Below are 21,055 nucleotides of genomic sequence, written 5' to 3'. Positions count from 1 at the left end.
CTTACAGACCAGGAAGCACAGAGAGGGGAAGAAATCATGGTGACTTTTATCAGATAACTGAATAAATTCCATTTGCAAACCATGATTTTCCTTCGTAACTCCCTAACAGCATGTGACTTCCATTGATAAAACTATTTTTGAAAAGTTATGATTATTTTTACTGATGAATAGTATAAAATGAATATTTTAAAATGAAAGCTTAATTGATCAACCTGATTTAAGCTGTATGGATTAAAATAAAGGTTATTGAGAGATGCGATGATGATACATACTTCTGGCGTAAACAACTTAAAGATGTAAAGTGTAGTGAGTAATGTCCCAAACAGCTCTATTTTCCTACCCATTCATGATAATAATGAAGTGAGGAATTTTTAAAAGAACTCTTATAAGACTTCCCATTGTTAATATCCCCATGTAAATCTTATTGGAATAAGTATTGGAAACATTAGTAGAGGATGTGGAGGGTGGAGAAAGAATAATTTGTCTTCCCTGCTTAAGAGGGAGAATTCATAAATAAAGCCTAATCTGCCTGAGAGGGAAAATAGAACTTACTGATGGTGTATGACAATTACATTATACTCTTTTGGTTTAAGTAATTCATGAGTCAACTTCATTCTGCTATAAAGTTATTAAAATACATAACAAAGGGATGAATAATCGGGCCACTAATTTTAAAACATAACTCTAACCTGGTTATCATGTGACTTAAAATAGACATTGCATTGACATGCTTGAAAGCAGTCATTCCAGATATTACATAAGCTGGGTTGCAGCAACTCTTGGCCATTGAATTTTCAGAATTTTTAGAAACAGTATTTAAGTAAATAAGTGGACATGGATAATTAGGTTAAATATCATACCCAAGTCTTTTTAAAACTCAATTAAAGCTTTGGGTAAAGCAAGTAAGATTATGCTTTGAGTTTATTGTATAAGTACAATGTAAGTTCAGTTAGGTTAAAACTCCACTTTGTTTTATAGAGTACATGTTTCTGGAACCTGGAAAACAGTACGCAAAAATATGTTATCTGCTGTTTTTCATGTAGTCTACCTTGTTACTGCTTTCTTGCAGTGATAACCACACTTTAAGTTAATTTTTTGGGTGAATGTCTAACAGTAAAGATTCATTAATGGCTTTAAAATATAATATACTTATCAGGTGTCTAAAAACAAAAAGTGCAATTTTACCTGGCAAGGAGAGAATGCACTACATTAAACTGTAGTTAATTGAATTTATTTTAAATGTATAATATTACATAATTTTTTTTACAGATTCTTTACCAAGGTTCAAAATAATCTTGGTTGGCACATCATTATTATTACTAAAGCTGGAAATTCAGACAACTCTTGGTTTCCTTTCACTGTAGACACCACCAAAGGAAAAAGTTATCTACTTAAATAAGAGATCTAGAAGCAGTATGTATTGGAGGTATCTCTTAAGGAGAGGCTTGATCAGCAATTAGATGATTATCTTGGAAGAGTTATGGAATTTATCTGAAGATTTAACAAGGAGTAAATCTTGGTCCCAATTTTGGTCCCAACTTTCCACTTCCGGGGTACGAACACATAAAGGATATTATTATGTCATAAAATTCAGAATACTGAGCTCTATTGGCTAAGATAGGTTAGGTTATGCTGATTTGGCTCCTGCTGGTCCCCTTACTGGTCACTGCCACCACCGCAGGAGGATTACCTGTTTGGTGGTAGGGAGAGGGGTGGACTGTGAAAGAATGGAAAAAGGGAGAGAGGAGTAAAAGGGGGATTTCTTTGTTGTCTCTGAGTTTTAGGAGTTCCCCCTTTTTGTTCTTCAAGCCAAAACTAGAGGGTTTCTTCTGGAGCTCCCTTTGTGACACAGTGCTTACTTCTGTCTTATCTAGGCTGGCTGGTATTGGAGGGAAAAAATGGTAGGTTCATTGCTAGTTTAATGGTACTTCAGATTCTTGTGTTTTACCCCAATGTGCCTGCTGCAGTTAACTTTGCCGAGACCTCAAATAGCTGCTCCATGATTTCTGTCTGGTTTTATAATTGTATGAGGTGTGGGAGCTGGGTGCAGCATGCTTACTCCATCTTACCTGCTACTGGATCTGATACTGGCTTTTAAAGCTTTTACCCAGAAAAAGTCACGTTACTTCTATTCACATTTTATTGGACAGAGGAAGTCAAATGGCCACACCTATCTTCAAAGAGGAACACTACTATCTGCCTTGAAGGAGAATCAGAAGTATTTGGTAAATAGCACTCATGACTACCACACTGCAGTAGTTAATGGAAGTCTAGGATGAGCTTCATCTTGAACCAAACCCAGGCACCAATCGAAACTAGAGGAATTATGATACTCTTGAGGGCATAAGTTTGGGTTTCTATACCATCAAAATGTATGGCTATCTTAATGGGACTATCTATATTTTAATCTACTTAAAAGAAGAATCAGTGATGATGTGCTCCACCCATATAATCTTGAACTCACGCATGGTACAAGGTAAAGATACAAGAATGTGTTTTAAAAAATCCAAAGTGGTACCAATAGGAAAAATATCTATATGACTGAATGTTAACTAGAAATAAGTATAACTGACATGAGAAAGCAGGGTTTAGTACAAAAAACATTGAATTTGGAGTTATATAGATCTGTTGGTACTTTGTTAAATTGGTCACTATTACGTAAGTCTCATTAAAATTGATTCCAGAAACCTCCACATGAGTCTCTGAGACAGCTTACCCATATTTCATATCAATCTTTACCTATCTCACTAAGATTCATTAACTTTCTCTATTTTTTTCCCTAAAATAAGTTATTTGCTCCCACAAAAGCAGAACTTTTATTGTATTTGACTTGAGGCACAGAGTTGAGTTCCAGAGTTCTGCACCACAGGAAAACAACTTAGAAAGTTGTTATAAAATCTCTCAACAGCCTGGGGAAGGTGCAGGGCAAGGACTCAGATGTAATTGCCAAGTAATGCAAAGGAAATATGTAATTCAGCAAGTAATTCTCAGTGAACTTATAGTAACATGACTCACAACAAGAAAATCGTTTGATAAAATATGCTGAATGGGAAATGATTCAGTGAAAATATTATTCAGAACAAGCAATTACTGAGTGAAGGTATTACCCACAGCAGACAATTACTCAGTGAAAATATTACAGGGAGCAGGCAAATATTCAATCAAACATTTGACAAGGAAAGCAATTATTCAATAAACAATCATATAATTGTACCCAATGGAGCATGCTTGCCATACGGCATACAAATCACTTGCAGACACTCAGGATGATGTTCTGACTGTTGGAAATGTCGATAATTTATGGTTCTCATTTGTCATTTTTGAGATAATTTCATTTCAGTTTTTCTTTCAAGTAAACAGCATTAAAAATGTGTACAACCATTCTAAAAATCAATTTTTCAAATAATCCTATCTCAGATTTTTTGCCTCCTCTCATATCATTTCCTTTTTCATCCTTTCTCCCCCTTTACCTTATTTCCTCTTTCTCTGGTTGCATCTTCCTCTATCTCACTCTTTTCCTCTTTCTCTTAATATATTTTAAAGATAAGGCTGAATATTAAAAAGCCTATGTTTATTATTAAATCTTCTCTCTGTAAATCACTCATGAATGTGTTTTCCAAGAAGAAAACATCACCAGCAGTTATTTACTATACATTGATAGGTTATAGGTAGAGTCTGCAATGCTAGACTCAGGGAGAATGTAACTGTACCTTCACGAAGTTTATAGGCTAAAATGGCAACAGCAAATTAATCAATAAATACATATTTCAACCAGTGACACTAATGACTGCTTGCTCCCTGTCAGTCATTGTGCTAAGAGATACATATGACAGTTCCTGTTCTCAAGGATTGTGTGGACCAGTAGTAGAGACTGACCTACGAACCAAAAATGTCAACAGAATAGGTAATTGCTGAGAGAGATTTGCATAAGGGGACAGGGAAGCAAAGAGATGAGTTCAAGATAAGCTACCTTGAGGTACTGGAACGTGAGCCAAGTGGAAGAAACAAGAATATTTAGCCAGGTAAAGAAAGGTGGGAGAGGAGTCCTTGGCCTCACCCCACACGTGGTGAGCATGGGGACTCCAGGCAGTTCGGTGTTGCCGTGTGTGACATGGCGTGAGGTCAATGGCAGGAAAGGAGGCTGGAAAAATGGGCACATAGGAAGATCGACGTACCACAGATTAATACTCCTCCTGTACTTGTATTTAAAGGGCTCTTGGTATATATCATTTTCCTTTTCCTTGTTTTCTAGTCTAAAGGAGGATTTCGTATAGAGGATGCTGCTCATCAACATTTAGTCACAGCGAGCATTGAAGAGTGGTGAATATTCAGGAAGGAAAGTGCTTGCTTCGACAAATAAAGAAAAGCAGTTTAAGAATGCAAATAGCACTGAACATGTATAGAAGAGGATTGAAACATAAGACCCTAGGAGCTTAGAGAACTGAGGACAAAGGAAGGTGAGATAAAAACCAGATATAGGATACCCTTCAGGGGAAATATGGTCGGCAGGTACTATAGGAATCCTGAGACGTTCTAGGCACTGCCATATTTTCTTAGGGTCCAACAAGGATGGCTATCATTAAACTTGCTTGATGAAACAAAAAGTTTGAAGAGGGCTCTGTCAGTGGCCACTGTTTTTGGCATCTAGTATTCATTTACCCTTCTCTTAGTAACTGCATCCCCAGCGCCCCGCTGGGGTTATCAACTCTCCCGCAGGTTTATCCATGTGATTTGGGCGGCACTGACTCCCATCCCCAGCTCTGGGGTCTTATGACAGTCAGCGTTTCTACTCTTCTGTCGTCTCAGTGACTTCTTTTCCCTATGGGAAACACACAACCCCATTAACGACCAGGAAGCTTTCACTTCTGGATTGAGCGGAGTGACGGAGTGAGGCTGGACGTGCTGAGCTGTCTTTCTACGATAGGGTGGCTAGACTGAGAGGAAAGCCTACATGGGGCTTCCATGCGCAGTCAGAGCACGTGGGTGCGAGGTATATTTTAATGCCTTGATTAAGCCATCAGAAAGCATCCCTCTGTCCCTTGAGCTTTTCAGACTATGCCAGCCGTTATGTTTTCTTTTTTTCTGCTTAAGCTTGAATTGGATTTTGTGTCTTTGAAAACCAGAACAGTCTTAACGTACAATCGAATATTTGAAATAGTTTGTTAGATGGCTGCTACGTATTTGTTTAGTTATGTAGTAAACTAAACTAAATAAATGAATAAGGTAAGCTATCAATAATGGCAGTTCTTATCTGTGAATGGCTGTTTATAGTTGCAAAACCTATTTGCATATACTATCTTGCTTAATCTTTATAATAAGTATTGAAGTAGCTACTATTTAAACCCTTTATTTTTAAGGAATTAAGTGTTTTCAGAGTTATACAAAGCATGAGTGTCTTGTACACAAACTCAGGCTTTCTGACTCCAACTTGAAGGCTTTTGCCAAGATACTTTTACATTTTTAACTACTACCAGTACGCTTCAAAGACTCACAGTATATTTTACATTTTTGTAGTTTTTAAGAGATGAGCAGTGTGTTCTTTCAGGTTTCTTATGTATAAATGTGAAATTTAGAAATTAATGGAGTAGAATGATAGGAAAGAGAGGATTGCTTTAAAATGCTCCATGTTTTCTTTAAAGTAAAATTCTCAAAAATTGTCTTTTTAAAAGTGACTCTAGTCAATCTTAGATAAAAGATAGTTTATTAGAAATAGGAAATTCCTTTAGTAAATTTCAAATTTACTTTTTGGTCTCACATCAAGTGTACTATAAGCCTTGGTGCTATTATGGCCTTGAATAAAGGCCTTGTTTTCTAGGTCACTGATGTCATGACTTTCGGATAGTGCAATTTATTTTTATTTTTTTAAATTTGAATCTCTGTCTCTTTTTTTATATATATATATTTTTAAATGATGTTTAATTTTATTTATTTATTTATGGCTGTGTTGGGTCTTCGTTTCTGTGCGAGGGCTTTCTCTAGTTGTGGCAAGTGGGGGCCACTCTTCATCGTGGTGCGCGGGCCTCTCAGTATCGTGGCCTCTCTTGTTGCGGAGCACAGGTTCCAGACTTGCAGGCTCAGTAACTGTGCCTCACGGGCCTAGCTGCTCCACGGCATGTGGGATCCTCCCAGACCAGGGCTCAAACCCGTGTCCCCTGCACTGGCAGGCAGACTCTCAACCACTGTACCACCAGGGAAGCCCCCCCTTTTTTTTTTTTTAGAGAAAGAAAACATCAGAAATAAATTAAAAAAACAAAACAAAGCAAAACAAATACATCCTTTTAGTGGAATTGCCAAAGAAGTATTTGGAATTGTTGCTTTTATTGTTGCTGATTTTTAAAAATTGAGATACAATTGACATATAACATTGTATTAGTTTCAGGTCTACAACATAATGATTTGATATTTGTGTACCTTGCAAAATGATCACCACAATAAATCTAATTACCACCCATCTCCTATACATAATTACAAAATTTTTTTTTCTTGTGATGAGAATGTTTAAGATCTACAATTTTAGATGACTTCAAATATGCAATACAGTATCACTAATTATAGTCACCATTCTGTACATTACATCCCCAGGACATATTTATTTTATACCTGGAAGTTTATATATTTAAGATCATTTTTTTTCTATTGCAGTGTTTGATTTTTCAATTCCAAATGTTTTTGATACAATTCAGCTCATCAGGGAATTGTCACCCTCATGAGCTCTATTTGCTGTTTATAGACCCGATTTTCTCCCAGGAAGATCTGGCTGGAGTCGTGGCAAAGCTAGACAAGTCTGACTGGGATCTTCCCATGCTCACTTCAAACTCTGGGTCTGTTTTTATTGAATTTGAAATCTTGGAGAAATAGTGCATGAGTCTTTGCAGTTAAAAAATAAATATTTCTCTTTTGAATAAAAGTGCAGTTACTACACGTTACTCTATGTTATTTAATTATACCCTTAGGGACTAGAGAGGTTCCTTGAAGCACCACTTCTGTCTTATGTCAGGAAATTAATAGCAGAATAAAATGCCCCTGTAGAAACAGAATAAGAAGAAGGACCTCTTTTCTCAGTTGAGCTTTATCTAAGTGTATCAAATTACAACATACAATAGTTCAACTTGAACTTTAATAGTAACCTCTGTGAAATTTTTGATAATGTTTATTCACCCTTTGCCATGCCAGTTAGTTACTCATTTATGTGTCCCCTCTCTTCCGGATTAATTGTGACCTTGTTGAAGACAGAGATGATGCTTTTAAAAATATTATTACCCTATACCTCCCTTATGAATACATAGACTAATCCGTCATATTAGTAGATGCTCAGTATATGTCTGTTGACTATCTTGGAAGTAGATCTGTACCATATTGGTCCAAAGCATTGCATTTGCAATTTGTTTCAAAGAGAAGTAATACAGATTTAGTTCTGATGAGATGATGGTGAAACAGGTAAACTCATATTACTAGGGAAAATATAAGATAATGTGAACATTTTGTTCTGTCATTTACAGCAATATGGCTCTTTGTAAGGAATTTGGCTCTTATGCTGAGTGAAATGAAGATCTTTCAGGATCCATAAAAGTATTTAAGCTTTCTGGCCTTACCACTATACTAATAAAAGTTTTATTCTAAGAAAATAGTTTCTCAACAGAAAATGCTATTCATTTATTCAACGAACAGTTACCGGGTACTTTCTATATGCTGGGCACTGATGTAGACACTTGACCTATATCACTGAACAAAATGGAACTTATTTTCTAAAAAAGAATGACAGATTAATAATAAATATAGTAATTATAAATGATTAAGTTATACAGGATATTAGGTGCATGAGTGCTTTGGAAAAAAAAAAGAAGAACAGAGTAAGGATTAAGAATATGGGATTCAGGTAAAAAAATTTAAATGGGGCTTTGGGGTAGACCTTATTGAGAAAGTCCTGTATAAGCATTGAAGAGAGAGGGTTACCACACGATTATCTGTGGGAGGATGATAGAGCAGCATATGCAATAGTCCTAAGGTAGAGAAGTGCTTAGCATGTTCTGGAAAGAGCTGAGAGGCCAGTTGGAGGCAGTGGAGTGAGTAAAGAAGAAAAGAGTGGAAGGTGAAGTTTGGCAGAAATGGGAGGCCAGATCATGTAGAGCTGTGCTGACCTTGTAAGGAATTTGGCTCTTACGCTGAATGAAATGAAGATCCATTGCAAGGTTCTGAGAAAAAAATTATGGCATGATCTAACATTTAAAAGGATCATTCTTGTTGCTTGTGCTGAGAATAGCCCATAAGGAGGAAATGATTGATGGCAAGTGACCAGTTAGGAAGAGTGGTGGGCTGAATAATGACTCCCGCAAAGATCCTAATCCCTGAAACCTGCAAATGTTGCCTTGTATGGCAAAAACATACTGCAGATGTGATGAAATTAAGCATCTTGTGATGGGGAGATTGTCTGGATTATTCTGGCAGGACCTTTAAATGCAACCACATATATTCTTCTGAGAGGCAGGCAGCGGGGAGACTTGACCACAGACAAGAAGAAGTCCATGTGATGGAAACACAGTCAGAGAAAGATGCTACAACACTGGCTTCGAAGATGGAAGAAGAAGCCATGGGCTAAGGAATATAAGGTGTGCAGCTCTAGTTGCTGGAAATGGCAAGGAAACAGGAAAGGTAAGGAAATGGGTTCTTCCCTACAGCCTCTGGAGAGAGTACCGCCCTGCCAATGCCTTGATTTTGGACGAATGGCCTCCAGAACTATAAGAGAATGTGAAAAAAAAAAAAAAAAGAGAATGTGATCTCGGGTGGCCTCGGCCTGCAGCGGCTTGAAGCAGGGTTTTGGTTCCCGGCCAGTGATTGAGGTCAGGTTGTGGCGGTGAGAGCGCTGAATCCTAGCCACTACACCAGTGGTCAGTGACAAGGTCCTGGCCCTACGGCTTTGCAGAAAAAAGAATTCCCACAAAGACGGAAAGTCATGAAACAAGTAAATTGTTTATTAGGAGGAAAAAGAGTACATGTGGGTAGACACATGGGCGGGCTCAGAGAGAGAGTCGCGCCCTCGTGGCAGTTTAAATCACTTACATGGGGCATTTCTTCTGTGTTTCCTTTGACCAATCATTTTGATTTGCCTGGTTCAGAGTCCATATTTGGTGTATCTCAGGATTTTCCCATGTGTGCGCGCATGTCTTAGCCAACATGGATTCTACCGAAGAGGCCTATGGGTAGGTTTGGCCACTTGGCGTCCCTCCCCTTTTGACCTCCAAGAAGCCTTTCTGCACATGTGTAGTCGGGAAGGTCTCCTGACTTCGAGAATGAGGAATATGTTGTCTCTTATCTTCTATCTGGGCAGGGCCCGGCCTCCTCTCTCAACTGTCTCATTATTTTTGTCTCAGAGTATCAGTCCACAAGGAATGAACTCAAACCATTTGCCCTGGAGCCCCATCTGTCTGCTGCCTCAAGTACACTTCTGTTGTTCTAAGCCACCAAGTTTGTGGTAATTTGTTACAGCAGACTGAGGAAACTAGTATAGGAGGCTATTGCTGTTTTCCAGGAAAGAGATGATGTTAGTTCACATAAGGATGATAAAATGGAGATGGTAAGAAGAACTGCATTTTTGAATAAGTTTTAAAATGTAGAATAAATAGGATTTTCAGTCAGATCAAAAGTGGGATGTGAAATAAAGGAAAGAGTCAAGGATAGCTCCAAAATTGTTGTCTGAAATGATTTTGCACCAGCTGAGATGAAAAAATTTGCATGTGGAGAAGTTTTTTCAAGCAGCAACCAGGAGTTCTGTTTTGGATACACTGGGTTTGAGACTTTTTTAGATATCTAAATGGAGACATGAATGGCAGTTGGGTATAAAAGCATGGAGTTTGGGAGTCGGATCTTTGGCTGGTGATGCAAATTTGGAAGTTATTGACACACATTTGGCATTAAAAGCCGTGAGATGAGATGAGCTCATCAAGGGAGTAAATGTAAATAGAAAAGAGAAAACTAAAGACTGATCCTTTGGGAACTCTACCCTACAGGTTTGAGGGAAGCTCTGTACATGAAAATAAGCATCGGAAGAGCATTTATACAAATATGTGAATAATTTTGATTCCAACAAGGGGAACTGCTAATGTCAATCTGGTACATCAATTCAATGGAGTTACCCATTCACTAAAAAGAATGATTATGATGACAGTGGAAGTAATTATGATAAATTGTTAAGTAAAATAAAGCAGAACTCAAAATACATAAATATTATAATTGTGAGACTGAACCTGAAAAGACATTATATACAATTAAAGTAATTGTGTTAATTTTTGGTTTCTTATACTGAACATGTTTCAAGTTATGTTTTTCAATAATGCACAGAATCCTCTGTGAGATAATATTGAATCATTTCATGGTCTCTGTTTAGCAGTAACACAATGGAAAACACTTTGAAAAGAATTTAGTGAAACATTTCAAAATCACATTTCTTTTGATTCATAGTCATTTTAAAAGCATTTTAAAACATCATAAATATAACACAATTATTTATTCTAGTTACCAAAGATTTCTGTAGATGAAGCAATAGAGAGGATGGTAAGTTATATTAAAAACCAAAATTCAGTGGAGGAAATTTGAAGATCTAATTGGTTTATTGAAAGATTCATGATTAAGGCAGTGTCTGATCTAGCTACTAGAAGGGCACTCTGAGGGGTTGTACAAAATGGAAGGGTTTTATAGGCAGTAAAAGGGTAGGGCAAGAACGTATCAGCAAAAGAAAAGAAAGGGTTGTTTCAGGCCAGGCCATCTTTTGAGGGAAGGGAAGGGGGGGGCGGTCTTTATCATACAAATTACCTCATTAGTGTGGATCAGGATATTTCTGATTGACTGTTTCAAAGGTCACATTTCTGGGAGAGGTTGAAACTGCAATTAAGTCTTGGTGTGCTGTTGTGGGGGACAGATGACTCCATTTGGGCTTGTTATTTCTTTTTCGATTACCCAGTGGTCATTTGGAATTAGAACTATTCTTTCTTATTACTGTCCCAGGGAATCTGACTGTATGATTGACTTAAAAGAACTACTTGTTTGTGCTAAACTGATGATAGGGCTGAGTGCCAAATTACACTAATAGAATAGCTTATTCGTGCTTTGTGCATATATTATTTGGTTGCAGAGTAGTAATTAACCTTGATGAGCACCCCTCTCAGATCTTTGGAGGTCTCACTAGAATCTCAGTGGGCAGGAACTTGTGTCCTTGAAGTCATGATGGAAAGGAAAATCTTTGCTGTTCTCCTTTTAGTTGGTGATTCATTTTCAGTTACTTGAAATGTGAAAATGATTCATTTTTACTAATCAGTTAAAAAATTATTGGAGGTAATAAAGAAACTAAAATCTTTTTTTCAAATACCAAGTCAATCTTTACCTGAACCCTTATTTTCTTCTTTATTTTTTAGTATTTGGGCTTTTTCTACACTCAGAAAACTTGTAAAATATACAGATTGCACTATGAAAACCACAAATTGTGTCATAGATACTTAAACATTGTATTAACAGAGAAAATAAAATTGTATATATTAAGGTTTAGTTTAAATGCTCTAAGTCTGCCTTAAAAGAACTGATGTCAACTTCCTTGACATTTATGTCAGTTTTATATGGATTATTTTAAAAGTTGGAATGCTTTTGTTAAATGATCCTCTAAACTACTGCTTTTTATTCTTCCCTGTTGCTGCAGAGACTCTTATAGTTTAATAAAAGCTATCTTCTTTGTAAAAAGAATAAAAGGAAAGGAAAAGTATTGATTTAAGCATTAAAAAAGAAATATAACCTATTAGATATGGGTTTAACAATGGAGATTTTCAAGAAGAATGATCTCTTATTTCTGATTCTTAAGAAATATGAATTTAAGTTATTACATGGTAGAAATTTGATATTATATGAAGATATATTTAGTGTTCAGTTTTTATAGTGTTAGAATAACTCATCAAAGAGAGAAAAAGGAGTCCCCAAACTGTTTAAATATTTTAATGCAAAACAACCACTTTGTTGATTTTTCACTGATATAATTTCATTTAAAACATTTTAAAATGCCATTGTTTGAATTTTACTTTTCCCACAAGCTGATTTGTGATTTGTGGACATAGACTTGAGTTGTCTTGAAAGAACAGCCAGAACAAAAATGCTTACCACGGACATAGAAGAAAATTATGTCATCTCTAAGGAAAAACATACCCATGATTTAAAATGTCTTTTAATATTATAAAGCATCATCCAAAACTCAGAAGACTTCTGTAAATTTGAAAAGCAATGTTGGGATTTTCATTTCTGGTTCTGATAGAGGTGTTTGTAGTAAGTCCTGCCAAGATCAACTAAGAAAGCTAAATAAATACAAAAAATAACTTTTCTTTGAAGGCATAAGAGAGCTTCGAGGAGCTCCCTCAAGACTTCAGGGGACAAAATCTTGGGAAAGTAGAATCCACGCAAAGAGATGAGTTGATATTCTGTAGTCACTTTTCTTTTTAGGATATTGCTGATATTCAGTGCAAGCCTAGGCTGAGCATCCAACTAAAGGGCTTATGCAGAGGACTACTAGTGAAAGGCAGAAAAACAAACAGAGATGCTGGCAAGATACAGAGGAAAAAAGTAGAGTCTTGAGATTCTAGGATTTCAATGAGAAGAGACTGGCAACAACAATACCAATTTTTCCCTAAAGACATTCTGTGTAATTCTAAAGCTGTGTGTGATAGCTAAGCAGAGTGAGAAACTAATAAGCAGAAAGCCCTTGACATGCAGGGCAGAGTTGACAGCAGTTGTGGTAACAAGGGTTAGAGTTCAGGACATCCCAGAGAAAGAGACACTGTTAATACCCCAGACTCCATATGGCAAACATTAGAAGGCCACATCCTATGAGTAGGAAATGAACTCAAGGTAGTAGCAATCACACCTCAAGACAGCTAAATTCCCAACAGGATTAAGGTGATCAGCTTTACACTATCAAAGGAAAAGTTAAACCTTCTCTAGAGGAAGATAACATGGTCCACAACAATAATTTTTCATACATATCATTTTTTATTTAGTTAAAAAATTTCCGGGTATGCAAAGTGACAAGATCACATGACCAGAAACTAAGAGAAAAAAACAACACATAGAAAGTACCCAAAGGTGATCCAGATATTGGTCAAGGATTTTAAAATTCTTATGATTAATTTGTGGGGAAATATGTAGAGAGGTAAGGATGAAGAATTCACCAAAGAATTGGTATTTTTTAAAAAAATCAGTTTGAAATTTTAGAAATGAGTAATGCAATAACTCAAGAACTCAATATATGGGTTTATGATCAGACTTTGACACAGAATAAGATGGGATAAGTGAACCCGAAGGCAGGTTAATAGAAATATGGAGAACAAAAAGGATGAACAATACAGAAAATGTGTAAGAGTCTTATGAGACACTGTAAAAAGATCTAACACAGTTAGTGGAGTCTCAGAAGAGAGGAAAAAAATGTTACAGAAGTAATATTAGAAATGGCTGAGATTATAGATTCAAGAAGTGCTGCAAACCTCAAACAAGAGAAACACAAAGAATGCCATCACACTTAGGCATATCATAGTCGAACTGCTGAAAACCAAAAACAAAGAAAAAAGTTTTATAAGTAGACAAGGCAGTTGGAGATTAAAAAAAAAAAAAAAACACTTTGATGAAACAAAAATAAGATTGATAGTTGATTTTTCAGCAGAAACTGTGGAAGCCAAAAGAAAATGGAATTAAATATTTAAAGTACTAAAGGAAAATTATGGCAACTCAGAATTTTCTACCCAGAAAAAAAATAGCCTTTAAAAATTTAGTTGAAATCTTTACACAGACCAAAATTGAGAGAAATCATTGTAAAGAGACCTATACTAAAAGAAATACTAAAAGGAATCTTTCATTCAGGATGACTGTAAGCTGATGAATCCACAGGAATGCAGGAAATAATGAAGAGCAACAGAAAATATAAATATTTAGGTAAATACAAGTGAATATTGATTTATAAAACAAAAACAATAAAGCCTCAGGCTGGCTTGAGGATTGGCTGTCTGGAGAGTAGCAGCTATCTTGAGAGCATGAGGACAAAAGATACATGGTCAGGATGACAGAACAGAAAAACAAAAGGAGCTTGGGTCCTTACTGATATCTTTGAGAAGCTAGACATGAACTAACTGCACAAGACATGAACTAACTGCTTGAAGAATTCTTATCATAAGAAAAATAATACATTCCTATTTCTTTAATCCATTGTAGCCTCAGTCTTCTGTTGCTTAATGTCAAATGGCCTCATAATTCATGCATGTATTTCCATTACCAAGGCTAACTCTTTACTCTGACACTCAAGGCTAATCATAATCTGGTCTTAGTTTAGTTATCTCCTCCAGCACTTCCCTGCTTCTTCCAACTTCCCTCCCTTTTTTGTGGTTCTCTTCATTGAACCCCAGAGAGAAACATCTATTCCTCTTCTCACAAATTATATCTATTATTTTAGATTTCCTATATTCATCCAATGCTTTTCTATCTCTGCAGTTCAACTTAACCAATATTTAATTATTACTTATATAATGATTAGTATTATATTCCCTAAAATGAAAATAGCCTCTGTATCTGCTTTTGGGAGCAGTTAAGAAGAGGATGTCTTGGATAATAGTTACTCACATTTCAAATGAAGAGCCCTGATTTAATTACAATAGGTTAGATTATGCTGGAATAACAAATAAATCTCAATATGCCACTCATCTAAAACATAAACATTTTTTTCTCACTTAGGCTGCATGCCTGTTGTAAGTTTGTTGGGGGCTCTGCTCTATGTAGTCACTTAGGAGCCCAGGCTGGTGGAGATTGTACCATCTGGAATGTAGCTGGCAGCCACAGTGGAGGAATGGGAATGTAGGAGTCATGTACCATCAGTTCAGTGCTCTGAACTGGAAGTGACACATGTCATCACCTCCCCTGAGCCAGCGATCAGAACTAATCACATGACCCTACCCAGCCACAAGGTCTGGGAATGTAGGATAGTGGAGGAATCTTTGGTGAGCACTGCCATATCTTCCATAAGCTCCAAGGAGTAGAGTGAGTACTGGAAGCATGAAAGAGGAAAGGATTATTGGCTGAGTCTGAGGGACCTGTGGGAAAAAGGAAAACTTGGTGAGTCAGTCAGTCTGTGTTCAGAGGCGATTTGGGGTTTAGCTGTGGATAATCCCAAGTGGTTCTCCAGCACAGGTCGACAGAGCTGATTACTAGAAATATAGGCCTAATGTTCATAGACTTAGGAGCTCAGGTTGTCAGCAACAGAGATGACATTCAGCACATATCAGGCCTCAGCCAGGGGCCTGGGGCTTGGATAGAGGTAGCTGTTGCTGCCTTAACTTCTCTCTCTGAACTTCCTTCTCACAGGCAACAAAATGTCCAAAAGATGCAAAAGATGGACCTCAAAAAGCAAACAAACAAAAAACCCAAGAGTCTTGACAATACTGAGAATAAACAATGAACAATCTACCTTCTTCCTAGAACATTATGTTCTATCTAGAAGAGTTGTAATAAATGTAGTTTCCTGTTCATATGAAATGTTTTAACCATAGATCTATATTGAAGTTTCAGGTAAGCTTTCCTTATTTTAGAAACACATTATAAGATTTTATTTTATCCTCATAACTACTCTATTGGGTAGATACTAATATCCCAGTTTTACAGATAAAAAAAAAAGACCTGAGGCCTAAGGAGATTAACTACTTGCTCAAGTTTGAAAGGCTCACACATTTCAATCCAAGACTCTGCTTTCTTCATTTTGAGGAAGTTTTCAAATTAGGCTATAAATCCAACTGTCTCTTTATGCTGATGAGCCAAAACATTTGAGTTTTTCAGCTAATTTTAAAAAAGAATGATTGCTCACATTTCTTTCATGGGACGTGACTTTTGGCCACCTTAACCTTCAGCAGGTTTTGCTGGCTAAGTGCTGGATGGCATTTGTGAAGTTCCCCGGGCTCTTGTCTTCAGGTGAGAAGATGATTATACCATTTGACAAATGTGATACCTGAACTTAGCACCCAGCAGAAATGAAATTTCACAATGTCAGGGCAATTTAACTATTACGTAGGTGTTCTTGTGGGTTTCAAACACTTTATTACCAACATCAAAATACTAACTTCCATATACGCCATGTAGTGGCATAAAGCTTGCACAGCGGTTGAAAAATGGAGCCTCCTCCATTGCTAACAAATCAAATGTAATGAAGAAAAATTGAGAAAATGGAAATGGAAATTACTTTCCCTTCAGTGAGCTTAGAAACTGAAAGTTTTCTTACTCCCTTACTGCTTTCTTAAACTTAATTTTATAGTGGTCTTTCTCTGCATTAACAAAATACTCTTCACTTCAAATGTAATGGTTTCCATTGAAAATGCTATTAGACACCAGATTACTTTCTTTTATAATCATGGTACAAAGAGACACTAAATAACCAGATCTCATATATTTAACTTCATTCTTTATTTTTTTTTCATTTTTATTTGCCTCATTGTATCAGGTAAGAAGTTTTTAGTTACAAATAAGAGAAAACCAAATACAAACTACCTTAAATTATATGGAAATGTAATTGGAAGGACTCCACTGGAAGGACAGGCTTCAAGTATAGTTTGATAAGGACTTCAGTTCCATTTTTCTGCTGTAGTTTATCAATTACTTTCTCCATGTGATGGCTTTACCCTCTTGGTAGCAAAATGTCCCTACCTTATGTATACTAATCTATAAAAAGCAAGAGAAAAAAAATCTTTTCTTCTTACAAACATGGGACAAGAGATTTTTGTGTCTGCTAACCTAGGATAATGCATTGTGCTAATTAACCCAGGCCTGGTTAAGTTCCTGTCTCTGATCCTATCACTGTGACAAGGAGGATTCGTTTACATCTGGAGAAAGGGGTAGGGTAAATATCCCGTCAGACCACATAGCTGCAGTTCCTATGGAGAGAGATGGCTTTCCAAAGCAACAGTCTGGGGTTTGCTGGGAAGGGAGAGGAGGGGATAGATATTGCTTGTGCAATGAATATTACACCTATTGATAGTACTTTTTAGGGTCAAGAAATTTTCTTTCAGTTAGATAAAATACTATTGGGTTGGCCAAAAGTTTTGTTCGTTTTTTTCCGTAAGATGGCTCTAGGAGCACTCAGTTGTCTTTAACTTCATTCAAAACAATTTTGTTAGACTCTATGTGACAGCTGTCATATCAGGGTACATTTTAAAAAAGACTTATCAAAATTGGTGAATTGTTGTGTAGCCCTTTTAGTATTGAAGATGGAAGAAGAAAAGCAACATTTTTGGCATATTATACTTTATTATTTCAAGAAAGGTAAAAATGCAACTGAAACACACAACAATATTTGTGCAGTGTATGGAGAAGGTGCTGTGACTGATTGAATGTGTCAAAAGTTGTTTGCGAAGTTTCATGCTGGAGATTTCTTGCTGGACGATGCTCCACAGTCTGGTTGACCAGCTGAAGTTGATAGAGATCAAATCAAGACATTAATTGAGAACAATCAATGTTATACGACGCGGGAGATATCCTACATACTCAAAATATCTAAATCAAGCGTTGAAACTCATTTGCACCAGCTTGGTTATGTTAATCACTTTGATGTTTGGGTTCCACATAAGTTAAGGGACAAAACCTTCTTGACCGTATTTCCACATGTGACTCTCTACTTAAACGTAATGAAAAAGTTACATTTTTAAAACAAATTGTGATGCACGATGAAAAGTGGATACTGTACAATAATGTGGAATGGAAGAGGTCATGGGGCAAGTGAAATGAACCACCACCAAACACACCAAAGGCCAGTCGTCATCCAAAGAAGGTGATGTTGTGTATATGGTGGGATTGGAAGGGAGTCCTCTATTATGAGCTCCTTCCGGAAGACCAAACCATTAATTCCAGCAAGTACTGCTCCCAATTAGACCAACTGAAAGCAGCACTCGACGAAAAGCGTCCAGAATTAGTAAACAGAAAATGCATACTCTTCCATCAGGATAATGCAAGACCGCATGTTTCTTTGATGGCCAGGCAAAAACTGTTACAACTTGGCTGGGAAGTTCTGATTCATCGGCCGTATTCACCAGACATTGCATCTTCAGATTTCCATTTACTTCGGTCTTTACAAAATTCTCTTAATGGAAAAAATTTCAATTCCTGGAAGACTGTAAAAGGCACCTGGAACAGTTCTTTGCTCAAAAAGATAAAAAGTTTTGGGAAGGTGGAATTATGAAGTTGCCTGAAAAATGGCAGAAGGTAGTGGAACAAAAGGGTGAATATGTTTTTCAATAAATTTCTTGGTGAAAATGAAAAATGCGTCTTTTATTTTTATTTAAAAACTGAAGGCACTTTTTGGCCAACCCAATAGCATGGAACATTTCACATGATGGGTTGGTTTCCAGAATAAAAGGCAAATACGTACATGTTTCATAAAATATTTGTCTGAGCCTAGGATAGTCAGGGCCTCTTTATCCCATGTTGTGTCACGTGTAAGCTATGGGCACACCTGCAAACACAGAGCCAGGCATGGGGAAAGGCTCCTTCTTGGCAACCATCGCAGCCTTCCATAGCTTCTGATTTCGGTCCCCTCCTTGGATCGCTCCTCTCAGAATGTCTCTGGTAGTTTCTCTTCAACTCACCCACTCATGAAATACTAGTGACAGCTCTTGCGACGTCCTGCAGATTCTGTTCTTGGAGCAAGATCACATCTACTTTGGCTCCTGACTATTCCTAATGAACTGACTCTTCATGTCTTCTGGCTTAGTTTTCACCTCTGCCTAGATTTTATTGACTTCAGCAACTTGCTACCCAATAGTGATTAAATTCCAATATTTTACAAGATGCTGAATATATATGTTCTTGTATAATATGGAAATACTCCATGCCCTAATCCCTAGAACCTGTGAATATGATTCTGTTATGAACCTTGGATTCTGTTATGTTATATGGCATGGTTGACCTTAAGATAGGGAGCTTATCTGGGTGGGCCTGATTTGATACATGAGCCCTTTGAAGCAGAACGCTTTCTCTGGCCTGTGGCAAGGGGGAAGGCAGAAGGGAAGTCAGAGGGATTTGAAGCATGGTAAGGACTCGGCACACTGTCATCTTGAGGATGGAGGGGGCCACATATAAGGACCAGAGAGAGAATCTAGGAGCTGTGAACAAATTCCAACCAATAGCCAGTGACGAAACAGGGCCCTCAGTCCTACAACTACAAGGAATTGAATTCTGCCAACAACCTGAATGAGCCTGGAAGTGGATTCTTCTCCAGAGCCTCCAGGTAAGAACTCAGCCCAGCTAACACCTTGATTTTGGTTTTGTGATACCCTGAGCACAGAACCCAACCTAAGCCCACCCAGACTTCTGTCTATGGAAATGTGAGTTAATACATGGTTATTATTAGTTTTTCTAATATTTATTTATTTATTTGGTTGCACCAGGTCTTAGTTGCGGTAGGCAGGCCCCTTGGTTGCAGCTCAACAGCTCTTTGGTTGCAGCTCACGGGCTCCCCAGTTGTGGCACGTGAACTCTCAGTTGCAGCATGCATGTGGGATCCAGTTCCCCAACCAGGGATCGAACCCGGGCCCCTTGCATTGGGAACATGGAGTCCTAACCACTGCACCACCAGGGAAGTCCCCAAGTATTATTTTTAAAGCTACTAAGTACGTGGTACTTTGTATGGATCATACAGTTAGACTGACACCTCCATAAGAACAAAAGCCATGCGTGGCCTCATGATTTTGAATAAGTAAATGGAGCTTTGCCTAAGTTGGGTTGTTTGGTTCCCATATACAGGATGACAAATTAGAGATGAGATGGTCAAATAACAGAAGGAGATGGTGCAAGTGAAAAATTGCCTTAGTCATGGAGAATGGCCAGTTTCTTAAGCAGTTAGACACATAGCATCTCTGGGCTTTGGTTTTTGAATCTTTATCTTATTTTCCACACCCAATCCAAGGGCATTGTTCTTTCACCACCATATTTTTTTACCTGATTTAAATGGCTCTCTGAATATGAAGGACCTGTTTTTGTCATTGCCAGTTGTTTGGCCCAGTGTGCCTGAGTGGTACTGACCCATTTGGTTTCATTTCCCAGCTTGAGGTAACTACAGCCCCAACAAATCAATCCAACAGCCTCTTTCTATGGTTGAAGCTAACAGTTTTTATGACATACATTATTTTTATTCCATTTCACACTCTATTAGAACAGTCTAATCCCTCAAAAATGTGATTTCAAAGCCCGATCTCAGAAACTACTGATATTTGTAGTTTTATTTCATTAGTAAGTTAATCATCTTATTAATTTACTCTAAACACAACAAAACGTTTCTTACCAGGAAATTGGAGTAGGTGTCAGTTAAAAGTAAGACATAAAGAGGAAGTTTGCATGAGAATGAATCAGCTGGTACTAAATATGCCAGCAAACATCATGTTGCTGAAGCTGCCACAATAAAAGAAGAGAGGAAGGACGCTTTGCATTTTCCTTCTTATGGCTCTGAGTTTAATGGGCCCTTGCATTTCAACTAGCTGGTGGGAGGACATATTTTACCTTTGTATATTCTTACTCTTGCACTTGTGAGCTTTAAACTTATCTCTCAAAAGGGCAATAGAGTTTTTTTCCAACTTATTATTGGATATATGCACTCTTGTCTCCATCCTCAAAGCTCAATGCATTAGTGGATGATAACTTAGGATCCATTATAAGAATATAGTCACAAGGAAGCATCTTTTGGGAGTTCATTCTGAATGCAGGGTAATTTACATTAAAATGAGGGGAGAAATAAAATATAATGAGCAGAAATTTCATTCCATACCAGTCATGTCGAGACTGGTACCGGCCTTCAGGTTCTCATCTGAGAGGAAGGTGGGGGTAGAGGGTCTACACTTGATAGCTGGAAATCCTGAATCTTATCTGGGATAAACCAGGCAGGTGATACCATTAGAACCAGATGGTTTCCACGGTTAGGTTAGCTTGTCCTGCAAACAGAACCATTTTAGCACAAATTAGGTCTTTCAGTGTGAAATCAGAATTTAACATTGAGCATGAAGAAGTTGAGAAT

At 37.3% G+C, this 21,055-nt stretch overlaps 1 protein-coding gene and 1 long non-coding RNA gene across 2 annotated transcripts in view; one reads left to right on the top strand and one right to left on the bottom strand.

The window, feature by feature from the left end:
• The window catches only part of LOC309610552 (uncharacterized protein), a 386,618-nt gene that overhangs the window by 257,712 nt on the left and 107,851 nt on the right, over positions 1-21,055 (top strand). The gene's annotated exons all lie outside the window — the stretch shown is intronic.
• Positions 11,958-21,055, bottom strand: part of LOC309610582 — a 174,682-nt gene continuing 165,584 nt past the window's right edge. Inside the window, exon 4 of the long non-coding RNA XR_014234051.1 lies at positions 11,958-20,972. This is a non-coding gene — a long non-coding RNA (uncharacterized lncRNA). The remainder of the gene's footprint in view (positions 20,973-21,055) is intronic.

Source organism: Balaenoptera borealis (assembly GCF_965194805.1).
Source record: "Balaenoptera borealis genome assembly, chromosome: 14".
Lineage (NCBI taxonomy): Eukaryota > Metazoa > Chordata > Mammalia > Artiodactyla > Balaenopteridae > Balaenoptera > Balaenoptera borealis.
The sequence above is the reverse complement of the archived record's forward strand: the minus strand, read 5'-3'. Positions and strand labels throughout refer to the sequence as shown.